At 35.6% G+C, this 24,088-nt stretch overlaps 1 protein-coding gene and 1 pseudogene across 1 annotated transcript in view; one reads left to right on the top strand and one right to left on the bottom strand.

Moving 5' to 3' along the window:
• GRM8 (glutamate metabotropic receptor 8) overlaps positions 1–24,088 on the top strand; it is a 676,955-nt gene that overhangs the window by 239,150 nt on the left and 413,717 nt on the right. The window lies entirely within an intron of this gene.
• LOC102894138 lies at positions 261–797 on the bottom strand (annotated as a pseudogene).

Consider the following 24,088-nt stretch of genomic DNA (forward strand, 5'->3'; position numbering starts at 1 on the left):
CTTTCATAACAAAAGTATTCAGTATTAGCCTTATCTTTCTAAAGCAATACATTCATGAAAAAGAAATTTGATTCTTTAGCTAATAAGGTGCCATGGTGGATTCTTGTGTAGGGTAATGACAGACTACTTTTTTATTTTTTATTAATACGGTATTTATTTGTCTTTCCTCTGTTGAACCCTGAGCTAACTACTTTTCCCAGGCTGCTTGGGGAGATACAGAGAAAGGAACAAACAGGGCAGATGAGATGTGGAAGAAATAACTATAAGAGATGGAGATGGCTCCTTCTCATGGCAAAGAGGATGAGAAAGGCCACCATCGGGCAAAATACTTCCCCCCATAGCCTCCAGCAGGCAAAGCCCAGAATGGCATAGGAGAAGAGCTGTTGCTTCAGACAAGGGTTCCTGGCATAACCAATGAAGAGGCTTCTAAACACAGTCCCAAACCCAGCCCCAGAGCCAGCCATTTTGACTGTGGCAGCCTCAGCCCCAGTGAGGTTGGCTGCTTTGTCAGAGTCCCTTACAATTGTGCTGTTTTGGAAGGCACTGCTAGGGATAAGTGAGGTCAAGGGACAAGGGGCTGAGCTGCTGAAGCACTTACTCATCTGTCAGTGTCTCTGGTTGGTTGCTTCAGCACCACTGCAGAGAGTCGTTGGCTCAGCAGCTGAGAGGTGATCCTGATCAGGGAGTGGGTAGGGGCAGGTGTACATTTTCAGGGGGTGTGGAGTCATGGCCAGAGAGCTGCTCCCAGTGCAGAGAAGACAGAGAGGGTGATGACAGATGATTTTAAAGTTAACCATGTCTTAGTGTGCATGATCAAATGCAAGAAAGGGAAATTGAGACATTAGATCTTTTTGAGAGGTTTTAGTAATTCGGATATGAGTAGTGATGGTCTAGATTATATAGCCCACTGGGAACGTAAGAAAGATATTAGTTCAAGAGATATTCTGAAGAGCTAATGATAAGGTTAAGAAGCTAGGAGTGGGGTCTTCCAAGAGGGAATGTCTAGTAGTTTGTTGGCTATTTGGGAATATAAATAATTAAGAGTAGTCACACCAAAAAATGTGATAATTGAAACTATAAGGCCTGGAAAACCCTTTAAGAGGGAATCAAGGACACAGGCAAGAATTAACCTGTGGCTAGAAGTTCTGAAAAAAAGAAGGCTGAAAAGAATACTAGACTCAAGTAAATCCTTAAACCAGAAGTGTCTGCCATCTGAAGAATGTCAAGCAGGTTGACCGCTGTGGGTCTGTACTCACTTCAGTGAAACAAAACCTTGTTACTATGAGGCTAAAAGGGAAATACACTAGCACTGAAACTTATAATCGAAATAGCCTTTTCCATTAGCTGTTTACTTGTTATTGTTGGTTTTCCCACTAGCACTAAGTTCCATGAGAGCAGGTACCATGTCTGTTTAGTTCATGGTTTTATATCCAGCAGCTAGAAAAGGAATTGATAAGTATTTGTTGAATGAATAAATGAATACACAGTTGCACACTAATATTTAGCAGGAGATAAAGTCTGTGCAACTCCAAGAAAATGTTTGCCCAAGTGAAGAACAAAATGGGATCCTGGAACACTGCTGTCCAATGGAGAATGATGAAAATGTTCCACACACTAGCCACTGACCACATGTGGCTATTGAGCACTTGAAATGTGGCTAGTAATGATTGAGTAACTGAACTTAAAATTTTATTTAATTTCAATTAACTTAAAATTAAATTTGAATAGCTGCATGTGGTCAGTGGCTACTGTGTTGTACAGCACAGGTATATAAGGAGACTTTACCAGGTAAGAAAACCTGCCCCTCTGGGGAGGTATAATCTGTGCCAGAGTAGTAGCTTTGTTGGGGACTAGAACTGGAGTGGGGCTTGGGAAAGGAATTAAGAATTAGCTCTAGGGCTGTTTTTATTAATCCTTATCCCAAGGGACAGGAGGAGTCTGCCAAGCTCACATGAGGTCCTGGTCACTTCATCAGGAAAGAAGACCAGAGAGGTATTTGGGGCCAAAGCCATAGTTAGTAGTATAACAGTTTGGAGCAATCTGAACTTTGGCTCTGCCTCAGTAACACTGGAGATTCTCGGTTCTTATTGCTGATGAAGGAATGAATTCCAACTCAGCGAGATTTAGAAGTAAGATTTATTGAATGTATATTTTAGAAGGCGACAGACCATGTTAAAGAAGGCTGTAGTGCTGTGGAATTTAGGAGGTGAAAAGATGAAAGATAGAGTATTTTTCAAGGGAGGAGTGAGTTCTCAGAGAAGAGGGTTATAACAATCCAGAAGTGGGAAGGTCTGTATTATTTTAGGGCCACGATGGGTGGTACAGAGGCCTTCCTAGGTGATTGGCATTTGAGGTCATTTTGATTGACATTTGGCTGCTATATAACACTTTGCCTAGTGTACATGTGCTTACCCAGAATTCAGTCCTTTATAATTAGATTCATGAACTTCTAGGCATAGGCATGATATTATAATGACGGTATAATGAGGCTGAGGTTGTGGGCAGGTTAGGGTAGTACTTTCTGCACAAGCGTCCATGACCGGATTAAACCAACTATAGGTTATGGTCCTCCAGTCCTTTGTCTCTCAGGATGCAGGAGTGATTCTTTAACTACAAATGGGGTGTTCTTTGTGTAGTCTCTGGGCTGTCTCTGGGATGTCTTTGTTCCCCTGTCGCTCATGTCTGACTAACTACTTAACAGTAATAAAGTTGTGTTTACTCCGAGGGTCTTTCTGAATATATCCGTTAGGAGACTCTCTGTGCATGGTAAATGTCTCTGTAGATGATTGGAAAGAATTCAGGATTTAGGGATTCTGCTCACCTTTCTTTATACCACAATAAATAATTGCATCTGATCATTAAAAGATATACTGGGCACATATAATAAACTCAAACATTCACACACCCAGGAACTCACAGTATGGAAAAGCAACATTGTTGAATATTAAAGTACAGCAGATAATAAAAAAACACTTATGTATTTTAAAATACTTATTAAGTTAGAGAAATATTTGTCATACTTATTATATATATCTAGTTTATATTAGATTTTGATATGCTCTACTGGAGTTTTTGTTTTAGCAGATTCACCTAGTTAGTTATAGCTTGCTTAGACAAATAGTAGAATTCTGATTTCCTTTAGCTTGCTGGGGCTGGGCCGTGAGAGGAGGAGGGAGTTATGCAGGAGTGTGTAAAATTGGCCTCATATTCAGAATTCACCAAATGATAATACATATCAACATCATATATTGAACTGTGTGTAGGAGCAGATGTTTGGCATGTTTCAGGCTACTTTTGGGAATAGTCTCTATTGAAGAAAGGAAAGTACGCTTCAAATCCATTCACATAATTTATGAAAGTGAATAAGGATTTCTCACAAAGGAAGAATGCTGGACAGACTATTATATTTAGCAAGATAAAGCATGCTGTGTGTAAATTCCCCAAATCAGCTGGTATAGCAGAGGACAAAGAGATATTAATATATTTCTGGGAAAAGAGATTAGCTCTCTAAAGAACAAACAGGCAAGAAAATACAGGATTCTCTTAGGGTTTTCTAAAGACTTGGTTCACTTCCCTAAGGCTAACCATTTGTTATCATTGTTTTTATAATAGAGTATATTTTGTAAGAACCTAATTTGCGCCATGGGAAAATGTTTGAATATTGGAATCTTGAGGTTGGGAGGGACTTTCAAAGATTATCTAGTCCTATCACCTATCTTATGCTTGAGTTAGTTCTGCAAAATCCTTGCCAAGGATCTTCTATTCAGGACTCCAACATCTGGGGAGAGTGGTCAGTGGCTCCCAGGCTGAGCCGTTTCATCCATGGAGAACTGTGACACTGGGATATTCTTACAGAATCTGATTCTGCAGCTTTGAGCCTTCCATTCATTTATCCTACTTATAACTATTGGGGTCAAACAATATCACCTCCAATTCTTTTTCCCATTAAAGTTCTTAGGATATTTGAACATGATTATCAGATCTCCAAGGCTAAATATGCCCGATTCCTTCAAAAATGTCTTGGATGTTATTGATTCGAGTATTTGTACATCTCAGGTCACTCCTGAATGTACCCAGTTTGTGCATACTTATCCTGCAGTACTTCAAGGGTAGTCTAGGCTGCACAGAGACAAGTTGGTCTTCTTTTTCCTCTTGCCTTTCCTCCTCTTCTCTCTTCTTCCCTCTCTTCTCTCTTTTTCTCTCCTCTGCCATTGATTCTATGCTACCTGTGTTCATTCATTTAACATTTCATTTACTGTTGATTCATATTAACCTTTCTGTAGACTAAAATCTCTAAGCCTTCATTGCATAGATTGCTACCGAGCCATTCCTACTGTCTATTCTGTATAAAACAGCTCTCCTTTGGGACATAATCATCACATTTTAAATTGATTTCTATTATCTTTCATCTTACTAGATTTAACCCATATTTCTAGTCTGTCAACTTCTTTTTCAATCGTGATTCAGTCATCCAATATGGTCACTGTCCCTCTTACAAAATTTATGATGTCCTCTCTATATTTTCATTTAGGACATTGAGTAAAGCATTGAAACAAATGGAATCCAGGAAAGAATCTTTCTATGAAGCTGCACGCCTAGATAGAACCAGGTTGATGTTGCTCCATTAATTAGGCGCCTTCTGGATATAGCTGTTGAAATTGTTACTAATTTGCCTACTATTTATTCACTCAGCTTCTTCTTACTTCATTTTGTCCACAAGGATAAGTTGAAAGATCTAAAGTTATCTCTGAAGATCATGTATGCTAGGTCTCTATGTTTTCTATAATCCTAGGAATTATACCAAAGAAGGAAGGATCATTTGACTATTACTCTTTTCTTCTGAAATTTTCTCCTAAATTTTCTCCTGTGTTTAGCATATTTCTTTTCATGCAACCAACACCCTTTGATTCTCTAACAGACATATAAGACTGAGAGAAGAGTATTGGAAAAAGCTGAATATTCAGATAATTATTAGAAATAGTAATGGCATTTTATGGGAATGTAAAACATAATATCAAAATGCTTTGACATATCAAGTGAGATCTATTACTTGCTAAAAAGCAGAGGATTTGAAATAATTGATGTTTTTGTTAAATCAAATCATACTCTCCAAACTGTTGCTAATGCTTATTTCTTAAGGTTTTTTTTTTTTTTTTAATTTTCCAAAGACTGAAAATATTTAAAGCTATTCCATACACCAGTGTTGTGAAACTTTAGGAAATTTATACACATTTTGGTCAAAATAGATAAGATACACAAAGAATCTCTCAATAAAGATAAAACCTTGTGGAAAAGCATATGCAGATGAGTTGGTTGGATATTACAGTGGTGGATGGAATTGAAGAATTACAAGACCAGTCTTTGTCTTCTTATGTGGAAAATAGGAGTTGCATTCATGGTACAACTAAACCTTCTAAGATAGATCAGTTTTAAAAAAATACGGTTCTCCATATTTAGAGTAAAATAAGAACTAATTTCCTATAAAGATATTGCTGCTTCTTCCTCACTTAAGTTGACAGATATTCTTTATGACCAGTGTGACTGTGTCTAATGTCCTTATTCAAGTGACTAAGTTTTATATTAAATTATATTCTGCATATGCAGTCTTTTAAATTGCGCAGACATTTTTGTTGAGTTTCGTGATATCTTACATTTCCTATTCTGTAATGAGAAGCATGAAAATTTAAGAATATCACAGTTTAAAAAATTATTATGGTAAATATTGACTATATACTATCGAAAAGAATTTAATATGAGCCAGAACCAAAAGAGATTTCCAAGGTACAAAAAAATATTTTTAGAAGTATAGATTTCCTTAATAGTTTGTATGTGTGTGATATCAGTATAGTAATAAAATGAGAAAATCATTCATACTCATGTACTTTTCTATTTTAATTATGATTACAATGGTTCGTCACTCTTTGGACCTTTATAAAATGTCCTTGACACTCCCTAACTTACATATCTTATTTTTGTCCATTTGGATTGAATCCTAACTAGAAAACTATTAGTTGTTGGTGATCCCATTCATTAAAGGAGGGATGGGTAGTCACAAGATAAGCACGAGTTAAAATAAAATTTTCTTAGTTGACACTTGCAAATAGAACTATGATTTTACGTCAACATTTCATTAGAGATTTACTTTCTTAGATTTTTCAGAAGCTTTTTATGTTTTGTAACACTTTGCAAGCTACAATATAAAAATCAAGATGGAAAATAAAAACCTACTATGGCCAAGTTCTGGAAATGTGTGTGACCTCTACCATCCTCCCTTCTCTGTGAAAGTAAATCATATTTTGCTTCCATTAAAAGTGTCCCCCAGTATTCCTCAAGTCTCTGGACTAGAATTAATGTTTATAAGAAAAAACTATCTTGGCCCGACATCTTTCTGCTGACTCTACTATACTCTCCTATGATCTGATTAGCAGACTGATTCGTTCTCATCATTTGGGTAACTGCATTCAGTGAGAAAAGTCTCTTTCAAGTTTAGAGGGTGAATTGTTATCAAATCGAGTGGAAATATTTTTGTCTCATTAACAGCCTATGGGATTATATGGTGGATTACGATATTAGACTATGTTGCATTTCTGAGGATGGGCTCCCAACCTGTGGCTCTCCCAACTTTGAGGCATTTGTACTTTGAGCTCCCCTTGCAGCTATCACATTGACTAGGTTAGTGTTTCTCAACCAGAACTGCACATCACTAGCATCTGGGAGACAAGCCCTAATTCACATCTGTACCTACTATATTTTATCAATTCCAGGACGCACATTATTTTTTACATTTTCTCATTTCTGAAATGTGAATGTACTTTCCATTAGTTTAATCATGGTATAATTGCAGAATTTTTTTTCTTACTGGTACATAAAATAATAGTGCATTTTATAATCAATGGCATCTTAGAAACAATGAAATACAGACTGTATCAGAATCTCTGAGAGGAAGAGTGGCTCACTGTATGAATTTTGCAAAAGCCCTCCAGGTGAGTCTGATGCACGCTGCTGGTTATCAATACTTAGAACTAGCTCTTGGCGTATTTCTTCAATGAACAATAATAATAAACTGCTGCCACGCATTGACTTTTCCCCTGCCAAGAACTGGGCTAAGCACTTTCCATATTTTTATCTCATTTAATGCTCACAATAAACCCCACTTTATGGATTAAGAAACTGAGGCTTAGAGAGATGAAATAACCTGCCCAAGGATACATAGATGTTAGTGAAAGAGCCAGGATATGATCCCAGGTGGGTGTGATTACAAAGCTCTAACCACTACATTATATAGCAGTGGTCCTTAAAGTGTGGTCAGCAGACCAGCAACATCAGCATCCCCTAGGGACATATTAGAAATGCAAGTTTTAGGATTCTACCCCAGATCTAAGGAACGAGAATCTCTAGAAGTAGTAATGTATTTTAACAAGCACCCCAGGTTGTTTGGATGCATCCTAACGTTTGAGAACTACTGTTATATAGCATAGAAGCCTCCTACAATAAGAATATAGGAGGCATTGCTAATAAAGATAGGGCCTAATAAAGTTTATTGGATAGCTGGCTGGCTCATATTGTAATCCTAAAATAATGCCATATTTGCAAGGTTGACTAAGCTTTTAGTTGCTTAATAACAAATAAAATTGCATTTGCTCAAATGTGCTTTAATTATAGTTCCCAGTAGGCAGAACTATGGTAACAAAATATACTAGGCTCTAATGTTTTTTGCGTAATGAGCATAGTAAAAGCATTTAGTGCAAATAGATTACAATTCCCCATATAAAATGGGAAAGCTCTAGAAGAAGCCTTTCTTTGGTCTGACATTCTCTTGTCCTCAATCTTAGTCTAATCCTATTATTCCCTTTATTCAAAAATACAGAACACAGTATCTTTATTCCTGAGAGGAAAGGATGAACTGAAAAGATCTCTTCTTATATTATCTTGGGTGGATAGATTGGTTAAATCTACCATTTGTAATGCAGAGAGAAATAAACAGTTTCTGAACAAAAGCTGATTAAAGAATTTAGTTGAAAAGAACAAAGAACTTGCTTACTTAGTGGGAAAAAAATTGATTGACATTAAGGAATTAAGCATCCCAAAAGGATAAATAAATTTGATTCCAAGAAGAATAGGCAGTTTAAAAAATAATATACCAAAGCGACAAGGTGTAGAGATGCCTGGTGAATATGATTATACCTACCCAACATCAGTACAACTACTTGAAAAGCTCAGTATTCAAATAGTAATTTTTTTGCTCTGCATGATGCAAAATAAGCAATTTGATTTTTCTTTTTCCACTAAATTGACTGGTTCTTGGATTCATTATTTGACCTGTGGTACAGTATTATCAGTGGCATTTCCCGGACGACTGAACTAAGTAGATGTCTTATTGTTGATTTTTTTTCTAAAAGACATGTTTGAGGATGAAGATACTGATAATTGGAAAACAGGGAAGCATAGCATTTAGAACTTGGGAGTGGAGATTTTAGAAGCATGAGTGGATCTCAGACTAGAAGACATGGTGTTTGGCAGCAGTGTGACCAGCAGGCCCTGTCTCCACCTCCATGGCTGGTACACACTTATTAGCACAGATTGGTGCCTTGTAAATATGGCAAAAAGGTGTAGAGCCTTGTTTCAAATCCTGAAATACTCCCTTTTTGATATCAATTTCTAACTTCTCTATGATTTGTGACTTGAATCTCAAAATGGACCCTGATTTATACCCAAGTGCTATTTTTTCTGGGTCTTTCTGCCTTAAATGAATCTCTGAATTTCTGTCTTGTGTATCCCAATCCTGTGGCTGCCTGTGCCCCTACCCAGCTTAGACTTCAGCACTAAGAGCCCAAACCAGACTTGAATCTTGCCTATGACATACTGTTTGGGCTGCCTCTTGGAAATTAGCATTTTTCATAGACTTATGGGGAGAGAAGGAGTTGGTCAAGTAGGCTTGCATGAATGTTAATTTGGGCAACTCTAATAGATATAATTATTAGTTTTGGTTTCAAAACTTGGCTTTTGCTTGACATTGCAATAGCAGTCAGCCAATCTAAGCGATTGGTCATTCTTATAGTGAGGATGCAGAGGAAGACCCATGAGTGGTAAATGGGTTTGGAAGTCATTGCAACTAAAACTTGATGGAATTAGAGAAATAGATTATAACTAACACAGAAATGCTTTCTTGGCCATGATTTAATGGCTTCACAGTTTTCATTTCTAGAGCATTTACATACTTCTCAGTTGTCTAATAGATAAATCTTATACAATAGCATTGTACCATGATGATGACACAATGGTAAACTATATATTACATCTAATGGATATTAAAAGTGCTAGTTTTTCCAAGATCGGTATATGTCTACAAGACATTTTTATAAGCTAATGTCATAAAACACATTTACATCTGTATATGTGTCTTATGCATTTATAGGTGCACATTTAACTATGCATGAATATTTATATATTCATACACATGAATTGGGATTTATTATGAGTGCTGAATATGGAATTGTGAAGTCATGGAGGCTTAAGGCAGTTTCCTGAAGACCTACATTTGCTTGATTATAATTTATTAGTTTAAACTTTACCAGTTTTATATTAATAGTACTGTTCTCTTTGAAGAGAAGACTATTATTTCAAAACTTATTAGGACTATATATGCATTTTGGACCTATTTAATACTTGCCAAATTGGATTAAAGCAATAGTATATGAAATATTATAAGTGTCTGAAAATGAAGGCTGCTTTCTATTTTATGCGATTAAACATTTCAAGATGCTTTCAGGCATTTTTAGGGACATATTCATTTGGGGGGACAAAAGGAAGAGATGATTTTCTAGAAAGACAAAAATGGAGAAGCAGGGCCTATATAATGTGCCTGAAATTGCTTTTTTTTCCCCCTAAGGAGGGTAGATTTAAGAAGTTGGTAGATAACCTTATGAAAACCATCTCACCCATGGCCCCAGTGTAAGATATGCTTATGGTTCAGGCATTCTGTGTCTCAGGTAGGGTTGGGCCATAGGAGCGATGTTAAAACATTACAAACCCTGCAGCCCCAGTCTGTGAATGATGGCTGCTTTACCTCTCTCTCTCACTCTTACCCTTGCCTGCCCCTTGACACTTGCACTTCAGAGCAGTCAGAGCCATACTGGTCCATCTCTCCCAAAAGCAATTCTATTTCTTATTGACTTATTTTTTCTCTGAAGATCTAGGAAGAGCCTTGGGCAGCACGTTATTATTTCTACTGGCCTCAGTTAGCTTTCTTTTACTTAGAAAAACCTGTTTAGTAGTAAATCAAAAGTTTTCTGCCTGGGTCACCTGACCAGTACAATAGTTTTTCCAATTATTTTGCTATTAAAATAAAACACATTCGTTCCCTAAACCCTCAGTGTAGAAATCATGATGTATATGTTTCTCTTTCAAGGGAAGGTAATCATATTATTTTGTAGGAAAATTTCCAGGGCACAAGCTGACACCTTCTATTGTTTCCCTTTCCTTTTAAGGTGAAATAATCACAAGCAACTTTAAGAAATCTCTGTAGTGCATAAATTTTTTCTTTTATTCTTGCGGAAATACATTTTGGCTCTTGCTTTGTTTTCTCTGTTTTAATCTAACTTTAACAATATTTCTGAGTACTTAGTATATACCAGACTTTGCACTGGGGACTGGAGATAGGAATGTGAAAAGACGTGAAGTTCATAATCTTGCAAGAAAAAATTCGCTGTTTTGTGCTTATTTCTTTACAGGCATAAGTATATGAGAAGCTTGTCCACAATGTACCAGGTGACACAGGGAGAGTACTTATGGGGGGAGCAGTCAGAAATTACTTCATGAAGAGGAGCATTCTGAGCTCATTTTTGAGCAAATAAGGGATTTAAGGATATATTAGTCAGAAAAAAACCAAAACCAAAAACCTTTAGGGAGGGTGCAGGAAGCATGTTTTTATTTTACAACTGGAGTAGGATATATGGTAGAAAACTTCCACAAAAAAATTAATCATACTAAAAGCATATTTGACAGTGGAAGAACAGATTCAAGAGAATTGTGCTCGTATCACAAAAACACACAAATTTGGGATAAGTTTGAATTGCTATCCTTTTCTTTAAAAATATGATTGAAATGACTGAATAACTATGATAATGTTTTAATAATTTTGTGCAGTGAACTAAATGAGATTTAAAAAAAGCTTCACCTGTGAATATGTTAGTTATTTTTATTTATTTAGATAATGTTTTAAGAATTTTAATTTTCTTAGAATCTTCTTTTCCTTAGCAAACCTACTACCCTCATATATAGAACAAAAGTAAATTCTGGCCAATACCTATCAGAAATTATAAAATCTCAATTAGTTAGATTCTGATTAATGAGGTTTTTATGGTATCAACTAAAATGCCTTTTGCTTAGGTCACTGAAAACTTCCTAAGTGCCCTTTTCAAAAAATGCTCTCTATTCCTGATCTGATAACAATAATAATCTCTAGCAGCCTGCATACTAGTAGTAGCTCTTTCTCAGGCTTCATTGCTCTTTGCTTCTGTGCTATCTTGTATTTTACTCATATATTTATTTGAATAGTTATCTCAGGATTGCAAATAGCTCTTTGAGGTTATTTATCATTGCATCCCCTGTCACTTAAATGAACAAATGACAATGTTCCTGTGTTTGTTAACATTCTTCATAATGTTTTTGGTAAGAGATTGTCAGCTTCGGCTGCTCATCGGGATCACCTCAGAGCTTTAAAAAATATTGATGTTTGGGTCTTACTCCCAGAGAGTCTGAGTTAATTGGTTTGAGGGGTGGCCTGAGCATCAAAAGCTCCCCAGGTGACTCCCTAGGTGTGCGGTAAGGCTGAGAACAGTGATCTAGATATGTTCTCCATACTGTAGACACTAGTCACAGGTGACACTGAGTGCTTGAAAATTGGCTACTTGAATTGAGTATAAATGTAAATATGAACACCAACTCTCGAAGATTTAACAAAAAGTGTAAAATAGCTCAATAATTTTCATGATTACATATTGGAATGGTAATATTTTTGATATGCAGGGTTACATAAAATTCACTTAATTTATATTGATACCTTAATCAGTTATAAAAGTAAAATCAATTTCACTTGTTTCTTTTTACCTTTTTTGATTTAGGTACTGGAAAATTTAAAATTACATATGTGACTTGTATCATATTTCTGTTGAGCAGTGCTGTTCTAGATGATGTCTAGAATGGAAGAGACAGAGATGTTTATTAACAAAATAAATGCTTAATAAATGCTTTCTGGAAAATTAAACTGATAGTGCTCGTGCTTTGTACAATATTTGGTATAAATAGTTCCTCTTCATAGCTATTTATATTTACTTAAAATAATTCAGATTCGACTAATACTTATTGATTGCATGCATTGTGGAAATTATTGTGGTAAGAAGAGTAATAATGCTCATGATGCAGACAGAATAAACCAGTGACTATGGTATCAGATATGTAAAAATGAAATAGCACTATTGAAAACGTAGTAGTTAAATGAAACCACCCAAAATAAGGGGAAACTGAGAATATAGAGTTATTTTTATCATTACGATTACATTATCGTGCAAGTAAAGATATTCTTCCTAAACTAGAGTCTGTCTGGTTAAAAAAATCCAAAACCCTGAGTGAGTTATTTGGTTTTCATGCAGAAGAGATGAATGCATTATTTATATAAACACACACAAACATATATGTATGTTTGCAAAGTTTGGAAAGTGATCTATAAATGAATTATTTATATAAACACACACAAACATATATGTATGTTTGCAAAGTTTGGAAGAGAAGATAAGGTCAAAGATGTCTAAGGTTTCATGAATAGAGAGTTGACTATAGAATTGAAGACATTAAACAACAGAACCATCTTGAATACTGAGCACAAAACTTAGTTTTGGGGGAGAGTATGCAGGAACAACTTGACCTATAGGGCAAGCCACCGGGCAGAGCAAATATGTGGGTGGTTGGAGTAAAACATTTACTGCAGGCTTAGCTGATTGGATTATCATGGTGGGTAACATTTGCACTAACCACAGGTAGTCAAAGAAAATGATGTTAAGTGTTTTAAGCAAGCTCTTACTGAAAGGGATTGGTTAAAATCAGAAATTGCTAACTGTGAGTTATTAAGAGACACAGTATCCATAAATCAATTAAGGTGCATTATATTCTATTCCATTGCCAGCATTCATTTAAACATAAACAACTGTATGCTCTACTTGCAGTAGTACAAATCAAAAGTTTAGGATATTTTAACATTCTATAGTGTCTGTCTTTTGTTGAAATAAAATGAAATACTGTTTTCAATTTGGTTTCTGATAAGCTTGACAGGAAATAAATTTGTATTCAGCAAATTCCTGGTGCTATAATCTTATTTTTGCTTTGCTTCCCAACATCTTGACCTTATGAAGCAGTGTGGGGGCATTTTTGAAAAGCTGGGCCTTGGCATCTGAACAGACCTGGTTTGAATATTGTCATAGTCATTCACTGTTTGACCTTGGCCAAGTTGTTTAACTACCCATGCCTCAATTTGCTTTGCCCTAATGCCTACCTTTCAGGCCTGTTTTGGGGGTGAAATGTAAAACTCTTTGTCTAGCATATGGTAAGCTTGTATAAATATTGTTATTATTATTACAAGGTTGAAAAGCATTCTGACCAAGACAGTTTTTGTGTAATCAAAATTAGTATTTTACATGTGAAGAATATTATTACTACTTCTAGTCCCCCAAGTTTTGAAGGCAAAGAAGACGGGTATAGAGGAGAAAGTTTAGGGAAGGGAGAATAGAGGCACATGGCATCAGCAAGAAAGTGTCCCCATTTATAGTTGGAGCCACTGGGGAGTTAAATTTACTCTACAGTAGATACAAAGGAATATTTAAGACCAGAATAGATGAGTGTGGAGGTAGCAGCGCTGGGTGAGCTTCCTCTGATGGGGAAGCAGGGCTCAGCTATGTATAACAAGTAGCTATCCAAGCAAAAAGCATTTCTCTTGCCTTTCCTACAAGCCTGGGGACAAGTGCTTTCTTTCAGGATCCTGAGACTCTATTAATGTGCTGCCTGATATGTGGTTGATGAGCAGAACATTACAAAGCATCCATCCTCAGGATCTGCAGAATTGGAGACATGCCAGGAAGCACCTGCTGTGTCATGTTCAGAGGCAGGGGCAGACCTGCTTAACCAGAGCCAGGCACATAGTAGGAATGCCATAAGTATTGATAGGATCCAAATGACATACATCCTACACTTTATAGCCCCCATGAGTATCTGGAGCATGAACAATTCAAGCTTTATTTCAGACAAATGAGAATCTTGTTATATTCCCTTATACACGGTGATGGTATAAGAGAGGAAAAGAGAATGGAAATCAATGATAAATTAAGCAAAGGGTATTAACTTCCAAAAGACAAGCCCTTTAAATGCTTCTCAAAATTCTGCATCTGCTTGTTTTACAAAATGCTTTGATCAATGAAATGGAGTAGATGAGGAGTTTCACACTTAGCTATTCTTTTTCCAAAGCCTATTTGGAATGAACCAGAAAATCACTTTTTTTCCTAAGCTTAACCTTTTTACATAGAGAAAGGATTTCTGTTATCTTCATTTAAAGTAAGACTTAGATAACTAAGATCAATTGAGTTTTGAGAGCTATATACTTTGTCCTTTAGCTATGATAATATGGCCAGACATATGATAATATGTCTTTATAAAAATGAGGAAAGAGGATTGTTCGATGTGTGAATATTTGCAAGAGAAGAACAGGCTCCAATTCTAGGCATCACATTTGTTTATATGTCAGTCATCCATAATGATGAAGGAGAGGTATCTCCCGGAGGTGGGCATGTTCATTGCTGAATTTTAAGTATTGCTAAACCATTTAGCAGGGGGATTTGGGATATCACACAATTTACATAGAAAGTGGGAGCAGGAAGAAAAGAGCAAAATTCAATGACATTGTTTTCAAAAATAGGAATAGTTTGGATTTTAAAATTTATCTGCTTGGAAGTGACATAGCCCTAAGCCATTTGCACATTTCAATTCAATTTTTTATATGTATCTGAGAAAAATCATGCACAAATAATTTTTCTAGGTCTAGAAAAAAGCCAAATCTAGGTCCCAATCTAAGATTTGAACATTTTCTTGAATCGACCCAAAATATATTAAGATGATTGCTTCTGCTTCTCCCCTGATAACCATCTTCTCTGAATATATAACTTTATAAACTATAAAATATTTCATTTTTAATTCTAAACCACTATTCTAAGAACAGGGTTGTCTTTAGGCCAGAATAATGTTATTAATTACATTATTATTATTATTATTTTATTCCTGTTCTAATAAAACGTTGTCTGCTTTTTGATAACGAAAGCTGTGTTTTCTGTTCTCTGCACTTTCAAAGCCAAGGCATCTCAATTGTTTTTTAGGGAGAGTACTTCTTACTTTTTATTTATTTTTTGCTTGAGTCTTTGAAGAAGGCAGAATGAAATAGCATTGTATTAGTAGATCTGTCTTCATTTGTAGACTTCGGCTAACTGTGACATCATCTGACTCTGTTTTGATAACAAAGATGATGCATCTTTGCAGCAGATTTTTTTTCTCACCACCTATTGCCAGGGGCTTGTCAGAGTAGAAAAATTAGAAGATTGATTGGTGTTCTTTTCTTATTTATTGATTTGCTTGAGTTTCTGGCTGACTGATGTATAAGATACCATGGATTATGTGTGTGAGAAGAAAAAATAAAAAGCTCAATAATATAAATAATAAAGGCTATTGTTTGTTAAATGCTTACAATTTGCTAGGCGCTGTGGTAAGTACTTTATACATATTATCTCTTTTAATCTTCAGAACAATTGGATTTTTTGATGAAGAAGCTGAGTTTAGAGAGGATAATTAATTTATTCAACGTCATACAGCTAATAATTGATAAAGTTGATTTACCTAAGTTTATCTGACTTCAGGACTCAGACCAGATGGCTTCTGATCAAATTATTATTTGTGATCATATTAAATTCAAAATATTTGAGCCAGGCATTTTACTAGTCATCGTGGAGGATATGGAGACCACAAGAAGTTCAGAGTCCCTTAGAAAAAGGACATGTACACATATAATGAAGGAATAATTGTAAGCAAGTTTTACAGGCGAACTTTAGGTTTTTTCCTTTTTGCTGGAAATCTCTGAGTCTTTCAACCCCAGAAAGTATATCCTTTCTTTCCAAAATTTGGATCCCATGTGCATTGGTTCGAAGTGCACTATGAGGAAGATATAACTTTCTATGACTTCCTCCTAATCCCAGGAGAAAGTCATCATCTCTCAAATAAGGAATCAAATCTAGTCTTTAACTAAAGGGTTTTCTTTATTCTCCAAGTTCACTTTGACAACTTTTGCCTCTAAGAACTCCATCTTTCTCTGTCTCCCAGGCCTCTAACATAGCTTTGGTTTGGGGTCTCTACATCTCTGGCCAGGTCAACTACAGTTTCTCTGTCAGCATCTGGCACCACTCTCTGTAGTCTGTCCTTACTGCCTCTTTTGGTGTTTTACTCTTAATTAAAGATTAAACCAAGCCAGTCCTTATTGTTCTGTGGATTCAAGACCCTCTGAAGTGAAGCTAATCTCCTCTACTCTCTTTCAGAGTCTTGTCTCAAAGTGACTCTTACAAATTCACTGGACTCATCTCCTTTTATTTTTAGGCCTCCTTCTAACATTTACCCACATCAAATTTTACCGTGTTTGAGAAACTTGTTAAGGAGTCAGTAAAGCAAATTTTGAGTCTAGGTGTATTCTCCATGTTGGTCGTTCCCTCACAGCAACTATGACATTGGAGAACTTTATTGATGTACTTCTTCATGAAATAAGCTGAGTCATGTGTTGACTATTTGGTATTACAGTAGCCGGGGAGTGGAGTGGGGAACACATAGAGAAAAACCCTTAATATAATTAACATGCTCTTTTCCATGTAGATTTTTCTTGAAGAGAAGAGATCTCATGGTCATCTAATTCTTTCAGAGAAGTAGAGGGAACCTTTTTATTACAGGGTTTCTACTTCTTTTTCAGTTAACATTTTTTTAAAATCTTAATTTTTTTAAGTTTAAGTATAGTTGGTATACAATCCTATATTGGTTGTATTAGTTTCAGGTGTATAATATAGTGATTTGACATTTTTACACCTTACACTGTGATCACCCGCTAATTCTAGAAGTAATCTGTCACCGTGTAAATCTATCACAATATTGCGGACGATTTTAGTGCTTACTATTTTTGTTCAGCTCTCAGAGAGCTTTCTTACCTTCCAAGCATAAGCTCTCTCTACATCAGTGCAGTGGTTTAACCCCTCTCAGGCACCAGAATCATCTGTGGAACCTTTAAAAACTGTTAACACAGCAGTCCCACTCCTGTACTTCTGTTTCTGTAATTTGTTACCCAGGGTTGGGAAAGATGCATGTGCTCATTAGAAGGGCTTCCATTGCATAGATTATTTTTCTTTTTCCAGATCTATCCTCATGACTCATTTTCACAGTAATAGTAGGCTCTGTCTTGGGTGAAGAATTCCATTATGAGAGCAAAGAAAAGATAAACTTTGCAAGTTTAATTAGGCCTAAGAATAAACTTTGCTCCTAGTATATTCTGTGGTGAATTCTGACAAGATTCATCTCTCCTCATCATGAGTTATTGATCCCTTCGTATCACGTGCTTGTTCTTTTTCCCTGTTCACGTTCCTGCCAAGTTAACAACAAACATGTTAGAAAGTAGTAATGAAATCACTGTGGCCTCTTCAGTTATACTTTCATTAAAAAAAAAAATGCTGAAGAAGAGCATAATGGGAATTAGCATTTCCTGAGCACCTACTGTCAGACACTATTTTTAGTGGCTTTATATACACTATTGTTTCTAATCAAACAATAAACGCTGAGCTAGGTGTTATTACTTGTCTTTTACAAATGAAAGTGAGGCTCAGAGAGATCAAATAATAGTAAGTAATACGGTGGGATTTATCTAACTCCAGAATCCATTGTCTTTTCTCTCATTGCATTTCCTGTTTGGAGACTTTCAAACCTCAAAGGTGACTATCTAGGCATCTCTCTCCCCTTTCTTTTCAAAATAAAATAAAATACCCTAATTTTATAGCGATAAACTTAGATTCTATAAAATATTTTCACATGAACATTTTTGTTCCCATAGCTTTAAAATGTTTATTTTTAGGTAGTTGACTGTATACCAAAATTGAATGAATTTGGTCCTCTGTGCTGAGCAGTTCACACGTACATGTGCAAAGGCTGCCATTTAATTTACTCAGCTTTCAACTTCAGTTCCTATTTTATTATTATTAAACCACTTCGATATTATTATTGAACCACTTCAAGTTCCTTTTCTATTATTATTAAAAATTCAAATGTAATAAATCTAATGAAACATGTGAAGGACCTATATAATGAAAACTATAAGACCCTATTAAAAGAAAACAAAGATACAAAGAAATGGAAAGATATTCTGTGTTCTTAGATTGGAAGAATCAACATAATTAAAATGAGCTTATTACCTAAAGCATTATACAGATTTAATGCAATCCCCATCAAAATCCAATCGCCATTTTTTTAAAGAAATAGAACAACAACAAAAATCATCAGATTTGTATGGAAGCACAAAAGACCCCGAATTGCCAAAGCCATTCGGAGAAAAAACAATAAGGCTGGAGGCATCACTCTACCTGACTTCAAATTATAATACAAAGTGACAATAATCAAAATGGCATGGTATTGGCAGAAAAACAGACACACAGACCAGTGGAACAGAATTGAGAGTCTAGACATAAACCCATTTTATGTGGGCAAATAATTTTCAACAAAAAAGCCAAAAACATACGGTGGAGAAAGGAAAGCCTCTTCAATAAATGGTTCTGGGAAAACTATAAAGCCACCTGCAAAAGAATGAAACTAGACTGTTGTCTATCACCACACACCAAAATTAACTCAAAGTGGATTTAAGACCTGAATATAATACCTGAAATAATAAAATGCATAGAAGAAAACATAGGAACTAAACTCATGGACCTTGGACTTAAAGAGGATTTTATGAATTTGACCTCAAAGGCAAGGGAAGTAAAGGCAAAAATAAATGAATGGGACTACATCAAACTAAAAAGGTTCTGCTCAGCAAAAGAAACTGTCGACAAGGTAAAGAGACAACCATTCGAATGAGAGAAGATATTTTCAAGCAACACCTCCGATAAGGGCCTAACGTCCAAAATATACAAAGAATTCATACAACTCAGTAACAACAAAAGAAGAACGATCCATTAAAAAATGGGCAGAGGACCTGAACAGACACTTCTTCCAGGAAGACATACAAATGGCTAACAAACATATGAAAAGATGCCCATCATTGCTAGCTTTTAGGGAAATGCAAATCAAAACCACAATGAGATACCATCTCACACCTGTTAGAATAGCTATAATCAACAGGACAAGTAATAACAAATGCTGGAGAGGATGCGGAGAGAAAAGGAACCTCATACATTGCTGGTGGGGCTGTAAATTGGCACAGCCACTATAGAAAACAGTGTGGAGGTTCTTTAGAAAACTAAGAATTGATCTACCATATGATCCAGCAATCCCTCAAAGACTTGAAAACCCATATCCAAAAAGATATTTGCACACCGATGTTCATAGCAGCATTATTCACGGTGGCCAGGACATGGAAGCAACCGAAGTGTCTTACGATAGATGATTGGCTAAAGAAGCTGTGGTACATAAATACAATGGAAAATTACTCAGCCATAAGAAGAGGTGAAGTACTGCCATTTGTGACAACATGGATGGACCTTGAGATAATCAGGCTAAATGAAATAGACTGAAAAAGTTGAAAATCACTTGATATCACTTATATGTGGGATATAAACCTAAAAGCAACAAATGAATAGGACAAACAGAGACTCATGGACATGGACAATAGACTAGTGGTTACCAGACTGTGGTGGGGGAGGAGGAAGGAGGGAAGTAGAAGGGTCAAATATGTGGTGAGAGAAAGAAATCTAACTATGGGAGGTGAACACACAATGCAATATAGATACGACTTACTGTTAAATTGTACAGCTGAAACTTATTGGATTCCGTTAGTCATTGTCACTATAAAAAAAAAAAAAGAGAATGTGATGACTGGAAGAAAATTTCTATAATCGTTGGGAAAATCCCCCACAACAAACATCAATGTGTACTCACGAAATTCATGAAGTTGTCAGACTGGTCTCTTATTAAGGAAATCAGGGGAAAAGTGGAAACCTTATAGAGATTCATGTATTTATTAGAGGTGGCACAATTAAGCAGCAATGTAATGCAGAAAAGAAATTTCTTAAAATGTTGGAATCTGAAGTTTACTGATTGAATAGGGAAGGAGATCCACAGGGATTTGTTAACAGGAAGACACTTGAATTGACAGGAATAAGTAATCTCTGGAGGCCAGATAAAGAAAAATAACTCATTTGGGTCTGTGGAATACCCTCAAATACCAATGAATACTAGTTATAAAAAATGAATTATTAATGTTGATCCTGGCTCCTAGGAAAGAGGGAACGGTCTTGGAAACTGCTTTTGTAACAGGAGATTTGGGGCCCCCTTTTTAAATTAATTAATTAACTAATTAATTAATTAATTAACTAATTAATTAATAACCCCTCTAGTCGGCAGAAAGAATGAGTCAATAGTGATTCAAACAGTTTTCATTGAAAACCTTTCTGCAGTTCTGGTTTTGCATCCAGCCAAGAGGAAAATGTTATTTTACAGCCTTTGTATTGGTGTCGATGGGTTTTTAGGAGACCTCTTGAGGAACTGAAGGTGGAAGAGGAAGATAGGACACTTCTAAGAGAAAGGCTTAATATTGACTTACCCAAGCATAGGTAATCTCGGAAAGGGATTGTAAACCAGCCTCCAGACAGAAATATTTTACTAAAAGTCACCGTCAATTCTTTTTTTTTAAGTGCTAGTAATAAGTGTGTTCTTAATTTACATATATACCTTTTCTTCATTTTTTGTTTGGGCTTATTTCAGTTGTTTCACTCTAATTCTTTTGCTTTTATTCTGAATTAAAATGAAAAATGAAATGTATAAAACATTGCAAAAAAATTCTGTAAGCTTTCCTCATTCTGAAGCCTGACAGTAATTATTATTATGGGATTACAGGAAAATTTTACAGTGTAATTTAGGGATTTTTAATTTGTTCACAGACTCTTCTTTCTCTGCCTTGTTTAGCAAAGATATTTTCTATCTTCTTGATAAAATCTAAACTTTGCTTATTGAGTTGTTTGTTCTTCCAACAAATATTTTATTATATTCAATGCACATAGTAATAATAAAGTAATTATAATCATAAAAGCAAGCATTTATTGGATACATAGAATAAGCCAGGTATTGTGCTAAGCACTATATAGGTTATTTGATATACTTTTCACAACGAGCCTATGAGGAAGTTATTATTATTATTATTTTCCCATTTCACAGATGCAGGAATAGGGTTAGACACATTAAAGAAACTGCTAGAGTACCACAGTGAGGAGGTGGTGGATCTACAGGAAAACCCAGGCCTGAAAGTTAAATTATTGCATAATTTATCTATTTCTCAGAAGGGGGAGGGGAGTTGCCAGATAAAATACAGGATACCCAGTTAAATTTGAATTCCAGATAAACAATAAATATTTTTAGGGTAGTATGTCCCAAATATTGCATGGGATATGGACATCTTGTATTTTTATTTGCTAGATCTGGCAAAACGAAGAACATGACTATTTGCAAAATCATTTGAGCTGGAAAGATCATTTGAGCCCACATAGCTCCAGTGTTTTAGTGTACAGGTGACAAAAGGCTCAGGAGTCAAGGTTTTTGTTCCCTGGACTGGCAACAAAGCGAAGTTTAGGACTGCCAAGCTGCTTCTCTTAATTCCTCAGCAGTTTTTCATTTGACTACCAAGTGAGATTTCCTATTATTTTAAGAGTGTTTATCTCCTGCCTATTTTCTCAATTGTTGTCTGGGAAGCAAATCTTTGCATATGCTCTACCAATAACAACATGAGGAAAAGTGAAAGGAGGGAGGGAGTGAAAGTAAAAGTAACTGGCTGCTTCTGTGTGTCGGCAACAAACAACATTCTTTGCATATGGCATCTCCTTTGCTAGGAACAAGAGGCAAGAGTATAATGGCATATATTAAATATCTACTTGTCCTAGTCAAGTTTCTTTTAAGACTTTGGCTGGCGGGAGGGGGGTCCAACTTAAATGACTACTGGTATTATCAGAGAATGAATAAATAGGAATGCATTTTATAAAGTAGTCATCCTTTTTTAGCAGATAGTAAATTAAAATGTTATATAATGCACCAGAGTTCAATATCGGGTCATTTTCTTCAAAGAAGAGAGAGGTATTAATTAGTCTGTTGCTTGGAGGCTTCATTATGTATGCTTCATTCCCCTTGCTGTTGTGACAAACAGTTCCTGAGCTCTTGGACCCTGACCGATTAAGTCACATAGCTGCCTCTTGATAGCTCTCCTTCTGATGGACACTGTTAAATATGGGACAATGGGATCGAGGACTAGCAAAAGAAAAAAACAAAACCCGGTTCTGTTCATGATGTGATAAAGCAAATAAACGCAACACCTGAGCAGCCAAAGTGAAATCAACTGCTTGAATAGTCCACATTGGCCGTAGTGTTCCTTTAGGAAGAAAATCGAATTTACGAGAGGGTTTTCTCACTTGGAGTTGTGAACAGCTAAAGAGATGACAAAAAGCTTCTTATGATTCCCCTCTTTGGGAAAGAAAAAGATGTCTCTTTGCTGAAACTGGAAAATTAAGATTGATTATAGCTGAGGATGAAAGCTCATAAATGTGTTGAATGCAAGGGATGAATTGTTAATAGAGATTCTTAATCTGTAACTGTCAAAAAGTGGGAATTTTTAACCAAATGTTGTTTTCCTGGTATTGTTTCCCCCCAAATTTGATCTTTCCCCTCAAAAGAGATTTACTTCTTCAAAAGCATTTTCAATTCTTTTTGCATAGATACAATATCTTTCTTTTACTTTTTGACTTTGAACTGCTTTTAGACTTACAGAAAAGTTTCAAAACTAGTACAGTTTTCATATATCCCCACCATAGCCTTCCCCAAGTTAAAACCTTACTTAACCATATTGCACTTATGAGAACCAAGAAATTAACATTAGCATGATATCAATAACTATTTAGTTATTTAGATACCAATAACTAACATTATTCAAATTTCACCAGTTTTTTCATTAATATCTCGTTGTTTTTCTGGAATCCTATTCAAGATCCTACATTGTGTTTTGTTATTTCTCCTTATTCTCCCGAAATCTCTAACAGTTTCTCACCTTTCTTTAAACTTTAAAACCTTGATACTTTTGAAGAGTATAGATCAGTTCTTTTGCCAAATGTGCCTCAATTTGGGGTTATCTGGCATTTTCCTACGATTTGATTGAGGATATATTTCTGACAAGAATGTCACAGAAATGATGTCAAGTCCTTCTTAGTACATCTTATAGTGGGGTTCATGACACCAGTTTGTTTTATTACTGGTAGTATTGACCTTGATCACTTGGTTAAGATATTTTCTGCTGGGTTTCTTTACTTGACAGTCTTTTCCTTCCCTTTCATCTTTTTCATTGTTGTTAACAAATATCTTGGGGGTAACCCCGATTCTCTTCTAACTTTCAACCACTGATTTTAGCACAGTTCAGTGGATCTGTAATAACTGTCACTATGGTGTTTGCTGAATGGTAACTTTATATTTCTCTCATTGTTCAACATTTATTAATTAGCATTCTATATCAAAGAAGAGCTCTATTTTTCTCCTATCTATATAGATAATTTATTATTTATATCCATGAATATGGACTCATGGATATTTATTTGATTCTGTGGATCAAAGTCCACTATTAACATTATATAATTTTTTGTTCAACTTGTTCCAGTTTTGGCTATTAGGAACTTCTTCAGAATAGTGCTTTCTTGATAAGCACCCACCCCCCCTTTTTTAGCATTTCTTTATTTTTTGCTTCACACTATATTCCAGGCTCATATGTATTTTCCCTGCTCTAGCATTGGAATCA

Source organism: Pteropus alecto, unplaced genomic scaffold, assembly GCF_000325575.1.
Source record: "Pteropus alecto unplaced genomic scaffold, ASM32557v1 scaffold22, whole genome shotgun sequence".
NCBI lineage: Eukaryota > Metazoa > Chordata > Mammalia > Chiroptera > Pteropodidae > Pteropus > Pteropus alecto.